Below are 8,841 nucleotides of genomic sequence, written 5' to 3'. Positions count from 1 at the left end.
TGTGTCTTAGCAGTGTATGGACACAACCACACTACAATGATAAAAATCCATTAACTCAAAACTTAAATTGTCTAAATTATCAAGCCGTTTTGATGTCATATTGCTCAAGCCCCGCCCACTGCCGCTGACGGACAGTCCCGTATTACCATATTTCCACCCTCAGCCACCCATCCACCATTTTTTCCACACTAGGTAGCTAGGTACGCCCCAAATCGCATACTTATGCATTATTCTATGACGTTTTGTAGTGTAAATAGTGCAAGGAGTGCATTCACACTGAAAATTCAAAAAAGAAAAAGTACACTTTACCCAGATGATGCACAAAAAATAACCGAAAAAACAAATGGATTGTTGGACACTTTAATTACGTAGTGAAGGGGGAGGGGCTATCAGACTCTGATTATGAATGACAAAATAACCTTATATAATTCATACACTACATCGTTGAGTACATAGTGCATATGCATAGTGCATAAGTGCATAGTGTATAGTGTGTCATTTGGGACACACTATACACTTTGGATCTTGTAAGCAATGCAACGCAAATCGCCTTTCCTCTTCTACAGGAGAGAGGGGTGGGGTGAGCAGTAGCTCATTATCATTTGGTGTTGTTTTACATGGCCATTGAGGAATTTTAACCAAAGTATATTGCAGACATTTCATGAAGACCCTAAAGAATCATACCAACTTGTGGAAAATGGGCATCCGGTGTGCCCTTTAATTGTTTGAATGTGTCTCAGAGGTGGTTATTACCAGGTAATCCCGCAAATTCCTTCCCTAGAATGCACAAACGGCTTTCAGCACAGCATTGTAGATGCTAGAAAAAGATTGTAGAACAAGATTTGATCAACTTTTAAAACTTTGGTGTCAAGGTATGGGAACTCACAATAGTTATTTTCAAATATTTATAATTTATTGTAATATTCATGAAAAGCATATAATTCCTCCTTTGAGCCCCTAAAAAGCATGAAAACGTTGTCCATGTATCTATGATACATGAAGATTAGGGAAAACACAAAACGTTTTTCCCCAAAGTATTGCATTTGTAATGCTAAATTCAGAGCAAAACAAGACCCCACTGCAATACCCTGCATTTGTAAGTTAAAAGTCATTCCTGGATGATATAAAGCTTTGCCAAAGTAAGTCTCACCATATCTACCAATAAGTCATTTGGAAGCTTTTTATCTTCATGAAGATCTAAATAAAACCACCAAAACCTTATTAGTAAGGGATGTTTGTAAGTTAACAACACCCCAAATAAATTCAATTAATTTCTTCCTTAGGTAGAACTGTATAGACCATAAAAGATTTATAAAATGACTTGTGTCTTCATGTGCAAAAATGACCTTTACTGTACAAATGCAGGTCTAATTTGCACCGGATTTAGTGATACTAAAAAGGTTTTTTTTGAGGTTTGTGTCCAGTAAACTTCGATTTTATTGTAAATACATCAACAACATACTGCAAGTATCTCAGCATGCAATTCTTTTTTGGATACAGAACAAATGAATTGCAAGTATATTGAGTTTTTGCTGTTTTTAAAGAATTCATTCGTAACTTGCAATCATGTCACACGTGGACTGAAAATGTGTGCAAGTTCTGTCACTTTTCTCATCCAGTAGAGAAGAACAATGGGCAATTTTCACACCCTTTCATTTTACTGGTAGAACAGGGAATTATATATCCAAAATTAAACTTCTTTTTGTAATACCTTTATTGTTCAAGGATATGGAGACACAAAAAAGATTAAATTGACCAGTGAGCTCATCAGCAACCTGCACGAGGAGAAATATGGAGGTCAAAGAATGCTAAAACCGAATGGTTCTCTCCTCTGCCCACTCCACATGGCTGCTAAATTTGTAAGGATGCAAGCAGAGCAATTCGGATGGCAGTTACTTGTGTGCAATTGACAAAGTCTTCTTTTAAACTGTTCGTCCTAGAATATTGTCTCTACTATAATTAAGATATGGACCAAACTCAAATGCATGTGTACATTAGGGGTTACAAATAGTGAGAGAGAGAAAAAAAAGTGTTCTTTCCTACATTTGTTTATACTAAATTAATGACATTATATTTAATACGTTTAAGTTAATATTGTATTTTCAATATGAGTATAAGATAACAAAATATGCTATTTTTATTAATAAAATGCAAATTTACTATACAGCATTTGTTATTATGTTATTTGCCCTTAAGATAAACCGCATCATGGTGTAGTTTAACAAATGAAAACACAGGAAATCTATGTGTGGCCCAAGGGGACTTGTAGGGAAGACCACAAGAAGTCAACCAAACAATTTGATTTCCTTCTGTTATAAGAGATTTTGAGGGAAATAAGTTGACTACGCCACTTAGGGCCTATAACCCCAGGAACTCAAAAGCATGAAATTTTCTCTAAAGGTCACACAGGTTTGTTATCGAACAAAGGAATGGTCAGAGACATGAGTTCCCCCAAAAAACACTGTTATTCAATCAATAAATTACTAGAAAACTCCAATAAAACACTTGTTCCATCAATAAAGCATCCTATTTGACACACTTATACCACTGCACACACACACACACACACACACACACACAAATTACAAATAATAAGACATATAAAAAAAACAATTTAATACAAATTCAATGCAGAGCTGAGGGACATCTACTCCAGGCAACCCTGCCAAAAATGGTCAAAACACCAAAAGACTGAACCCCACACTTTCAAGACAAATTAACACTTTTCCTAATAGAAAAAAACACCAATCAGAAAAAGCGAAAAACACACAAAATCCAGCACAAATAATTCCAAAGAAAAACAAATACACTAGTACAAAATTAACAAAAACAAAATACAAAACAGTTTGTCCAAAATTAAACAAACAAACCAATTCGAGATGGAAATGAGACCGCATTCGTTTCAGGATAATTAAAAACAAAACAAACACATTGATGATGAAACTATGGAATGGGAAAAAAAATTCTGAATTAGTGGGATAAGTCAAACACATTGATTGTAGAAGCAACAGGACGAAACAACAGCACTGCCCAGACCACAGTGGACACATTAGATTCGCAATAGAAACGACTGCATGTTAATTTTACTGCAATTAAATGTAAATGAAAAATGTCTTACCTCACAACATGACAAAAAGGAGCTACCCATACTAGGGCTGCAACAAATGATTATTTTGATAATCGATTAATCTAGCGATTATTAAAATGGTTAATCGACTAATTGTCGATTATCCCACTGATTAATCAGTAGACTTTGATTGATTATTCAGCTTTTGCAATTAGTTAAAATATTGAACTATACATTCTAACAAATACATAAAGGTAATCACTTCAGTTTTTGAAAATCATATTATGTAATTACAATTATTATACAGTTAATTTATAATATATATACATATATATATATATATATATATATATATATACAGTATATGTATGTTACGAGGCGAACAAGACGTGAGACGTGCGGATCCAAGTGCAAGGCTTTATTTACAAAGCCTTGTAAATAAAGGCTCAAATTTTTGACAAGTTGGGGGTTTAGATTTTTTACTTTTTTTTTAGGTGTAATTTGGATGTTAACAAGGTTCAGAAGCTTTCTTTTTTTCATAAACAGGTTTGTTTATTATGGATGCTCATTTTTAAGCATAACTTTTCTCCACGTAACTCCAGTCATTTTTGAGGTTTTAATGTGCACTTTTTTATCCATCTTTCGCGAAGAATGGAGCTGCGTTGGAGTGTTTGATAGTATTTTGGGTGCTGTTATATCGCTACACCATACAATTTGTAGAAAGAAAAGGCTGAAAAGGTTTTGAGGTTAATGTGTTACAAATAAATCAAGCATAAAGCTTGAGATACTATTTTAACCTGGTGAAATGTAAATGTCACAGGGCACGAAACTATATTCATTTCTTTTCTTTTTTTTAATCCATCTGGACCATAGAACGGGACTCTCAAAGCCTTGACATCCGGGTATCCAGTAGATAAGTCGGTAAATTCGAGCAAAATCACAGGCTTCGCTTATCCCGTGCAAATGCACCACACGAAATTCAGAGGTGGGGGGTTAATTTCAAAATCTCACAAGGTCCCCAGATAATACTAATCCCGTGCGAATAGGGCTTATGACTATGAAAACTAGAGCAGGCTCCGTAAAGTAGCTATCACAGCAATAAACGCTAATCAATACTCGGCGACTTGAGCAGGATCTGTGTGGGTGTTATATAGTGAATGTGTGATTGGTTACAGCTGTGTGCAATCTGCAATATAACAAAGAGTGAAAAATTTAAGGGGGTCTGAATACTTTCCGTAACCACTGTATATATATATATATATATATATATATATATACTGTATATAGCACACAAAATGAGATGACAGAGAAACTCTCATTCACCATTTAATTAGCTATGTGAAAAAGTAACTGAATGACGTCATTCTGCCTGACATCTCCTTTTGTAAGCCATATGGATAAAAAAAGCTATTGATTGCCTTAATATTTTATCATCTGTATCTGGTTTATGATTGAATATTAAAAAAATGTGTGTTATTCCCTTTAAAAAGATGTAATTATAATAACATACTAGGTATTCCAGTAAAGGAGATGGTAGGTTATTTATTAAGATCTGTAAAGATCAAAAGGAGAGAAATAATTTGAATTTTACACCAATTATTAAGAACATTAAACAAACATTAAATTCATGGTTAATGAGAGACCTGGCATTAAAAGGAAGGATATTATTATCTAAAACTGAAGAGTTGTCACGTTTAGTGTATACGGCTCTTGCATTAGACGTTCCACATTCAGTCATAAAAGAGGTGGATAATTTTTTGTTCAATTTCATCTGGAAGAACAGACCACATTATTTTAAAAAGACCGTTTTGTGCAGTCCAATTGAAGATGGTGGTCTTAATGTACTTGACTTTAGTACTGCTAACTCTGTATTTAAAAACAAATGGATTAAGAACTACCTGAAATCTAAAGGCAAAATTTGGAATATTATCCCTGAGTTAATTTTTGACAAGTTGGGGGTTTAGATTTTTATTTTAATTTTTATTTTTTTGAGGTTAAATTTTGATGTTAACAAGGTTCCGAAGCTTTCTTTTTTTCATAAACAGGTTTGTTTATTATGGATGCTCATTTTTAAGGATAACTTTTCTCCACGTAACTCACAAATATATTGGAACAACAAATATATTACGTTTAAAAATAAGTTCTTATTTTACAGAAACTGGTACAATAATGGTATAATCTTGGTGAGAAAGCTATTCAAGAATAATGGACTTCTCTTTAATTATTGTGAATTCCTTAATTATTATAGGATCCCTAATTGCTAAAGAGTTTGCCGTAGTATTTGATGCCATTCCTAGTGGCCTTATTCAGCTTTTGTCTGACAATATATCTTCACACTATTGCCTAAATGCAAATCTTTTTGGAATTCGTCATCTGATCAGATTGAATGGAAAGAGGTCTGGGATTTACCAAGTCAATACTGTTTTTAGAGACATGGAGACTACATGCATCTTTTGAAACTAGAGGAAGAATCCATAAAACACTTATTTTATGATTGTGTATTTACCCAGATGTTTGGATTGATATTGAATATGTTATATTTAAATGTATAAAATTAAAAGATTCGATTCTCTGTTAAAGATATATTTTTGTTGTATAAAAATAAGAGTTTGGAGCAAAATTTGGTGATTAATATAATAATTATGTATGGGAAATCATATACACAAACAAAAATGGACTAATAATAAACCTAACATTACATTATTTAAAATTTAACTTGAGCATTACATTGAAGCCTTAAAATATCTAAGAAATAAAAAAGCAAAAAATAATGTATAGAATTTTTGAATCCTTTTCTTATGAACATTTCTTTTAAGTTATCCCCTGTAGTTATTTTTTCTCCTTTATTTTTTTCTGTTTGTTCCTTTGATGCTATTATAAATGTAATTGATAATAGTTGAAAATACTGTAATTCTCTATGTGTGTTATGTTACTGTTTTTGTTATGCAATAAAAAAAGTCATATGGATAAGAAACAAATTAAAGGTAAGTGATAAGACGCTTTATTTTTGGATGAACTATTTTATTCACAACATAATCTCTCTTATAATCAAAACAGTCTAGATCAAGCTTTGATCTCTGCAAACCAAACTATCACTTTAATTAAGTAGCCTAATATTTTCCCCTACTAATAAAAAGATTTTATCATTAGCTAGCTCCACACTGGAGAGCTGCTTTATAACAGAAAATCAAGTTGTAATTCTAACTGAAACTGACACTGGTTTTTCAGGTTGACTAATCGTTTCAGCCCATAGACTGTAAAAAATATGGATGACGCGTGTCCACTATAGAAAAAGTAAGTAAAGCCAAAACATTCTCAGTATGGCCGCTGTCATATGGAGCCTGAGTCTGCGCAGTAGTAACCGGGAGGTGCAGCTGCGGTATCAAAGGGTTAAAGAAAAAGCTGAGCATGTCATATCACACTGTATATCAGGGGTGCCCAGTCCTGCTCCTGGAGATCTACCGTCCTGCAAAGTTCAGCTCCAGCCCTGATCAAACACACAGAACCAGCTAATTAATCTCTTCAGGAGCACTTGGTAATTACAGACAGCTGTGTTGGAGCAGAGCTAGAACTGAAGTCTGCAGGTAGGTAGATCTCATAGATCTCCGGGAACAGGATTGGGCACCCCTGCTGTATATATGGTGGACAGACGGGTGTTTCAAGATAAGGTTCAGGAGGCAAGACGGGAGTGGGATTTGATGGGGATACTGGGAACAGAAGAAGAGGGAGAGAGGGCTAGCATAACCAGGGCACTAGTTAAATTCCTTAATGACAAAGGGTATATGCAGAATATGATAACACTTAAAATGACATGTTACACACTATTGTACAGCAGGTGGCGGGATGCACCTAAAAGTTTGCATTCAAACTTATTAATCAAAAGAAGAAGAAGAAGAAGAAGAATGAAAGAAAGCTTGTGTAATTATGGAATATTATTAGTTTCCAACGTTCATGATAATAGTATAGGCCTTTAAGTAATAAGCCGTTTAGAAGTTGTCTCCGTTTGGCTGTAAATGTGTGTCTGTGGAACACCGAAAACTAAACAAGTCAACCCTGCTTTGAGCCTTAAAATAAAGGAAGTAGTAGAAGAGGAGGCGTGTCCACAAACTATAGTTTCGATATGTACAGTACGCAATGTCACAAATTAACATTCGAAACAAGCCCTGATTCACATCGAGAAGAACTAAGGTTGCTGATGGTTTACGTTAACTTACAGAGAGGTAAGAAAAAGATCGTATGGACCTTGACTTGTAGATCTCTTCTCTACCATGAAGATCTAAGACTACGTACTGTGCACACGAAAAAAAATGTGTCTCGCAGAATAAGCTTGTTGTGGTTTTAATTTTCTTTTATTGGAATGATTGGTTAAAAAATAAATCAGTGATCAAAGCAGATCAAAAATTAAAGAATGAGTTTGTAATGCATTGTTTTTTTGGTATGGATTTTTGTCACCCCTATTCCTCTTTAACCAAAAAGACTTATTCATTGATTTCTTCAATGGTCCTTTTCTACAGGTTACAATATAGGCGGCGATCTTTAATGAATCCGTGATTTATTAACTTAATTCTTCGTTCTCCCGTTTCTTGTGAACGAGATCGACTATGCCGAAGAAAAAAACGAAGTACGACTCGCGTTCCCCATCTCCAGCTGTGTGTTTGGACAGGGTGTGGTAAAGTTGGGCTTATTTTGGACAGTCGTTCGATCTTTTCTTCAGGATTGATTTATATGTAATCACATAATAGTCATGGCTCATGCTGTATCTCGTTCGGATCTCATTTTTAAAGCATAATATGAGGATTAATAATGATGATAAATGTTTTAAGCATCAGAGTCCTCACAATTTGTGCACGTCAAGTTAGGAAGTGTCTCAAAAGTACAAAATCCACAATAAACTTGGTTAAATATGTGCATTATTCCATAAAACACTAAAAACGTGATCCTTTTACATGGTAGTTTAGCAAATAGATTAAAGGGATAGTTCACCCAAAAATGAAAATTCTGTCATTAATTACCCTCATGTTGTTCTAAACCCGTAAGACCTCCGTTCATCTTTGGAACACAAATTAAGATATTTTTGATGGAATCTAAGAGCTCTCTGATCCTCCCATAGACAGCAACCCAGATAGCACATGTACGTCTGCAATATGTCTGTTAAAGATCTCTTGATCTGGAAAGCATCTGCTTTGGACAAACATCTGACAGACGTCTTTCAGATGTCAGTTTTACATACATTCTAAATCATAAACATCTTAAAGACATCTAATAGACGTCTATTTGAAATTCCTGTTAGTCCAAAAGACTTTGAACCTGGGTCTCCAGAAGCCAACAGGCCTCAAATGTCCTAAACTAGTGCATAGTCCACTGTACCATTAATTCCTACAACCATTAAATCAGCTTGTGTCTAAGGACATTTTCAAATTTGATTTGTCTGTTAATATTCATTCAATAATTCAAAAGTTTGTGTGAGGAAACATAAGTTTAAGGACCCTACATTCATGCCCACATCAGGTGAAATGTTGCTCAACATGTATAAACTTCATGAGATTTTAAAATACTAAAACCCATTGACAACTATCAATAAAGGGAAAGCTCCATTATACATTAATGGTACAACATCTATTTTTCGATTATTCATATCCAAGGCTGATGGTTTGGCATTTTTGCAGATATATTACAGGCAAAGTGACATCATTACCATCATGACCATTCAAATATAATTGATTTGATTTTTATACACACACACATACACACACACATATACATTATATATATAT

General features: G+C 34.2%; 1 protein-coding gene across 6 annotated transcripts in view; it reads left to right on the top strand.

Moving 5' to 3' along the window:
- The first annotated feature begins 7,005 nt into the window (after window positions 1-7,005).
- Window positions 7,006-8,841, top strand: part of LOC107689487 (caspase-8-like) — a 16,356-nt gene continuing 14,520 nt past the window's right edge. For 4 of the 6 annotated variants that reach the window (XM_016487484.1, XM_016487485.1, XM_016487482.1 and 1 more), the window contains exon 1: window positions 7,006-7,287. The gene's annotated coding sequence lies outside the window, so the exon portion shown is untranslated. The remainder of the gene's footprint in view (window positions 7,288-8,841) is intronic. The other 2 variants (XM_016487487.1, XM_016487486.1) reach the window with 1 other exon arrangement.

Source organism: Sinocyclocheilus anshuiensis, unplaced genomic scaffold, assembly GCF_001515605.1.
Source record: "Sinocyclocheilus anshuiensis isolate Anshui unplaced genomic scaffold, SAMN03320099.WGS_v1.1 scaffold1199, whole genome shotgun sequence".
Classification (NCBI taxonomy): Eukaryota; Metazoa; Chordata; class Actinopteri; order Cypriniformes; family Cyprinidae; genus Sinocyclocheilus; species Sinocyclocheilus anshuiensis.
Note: the sequence above shows the minus strand (reverse complement) of the source record. Positions and strands in the feature narration are given on the sequence as shown.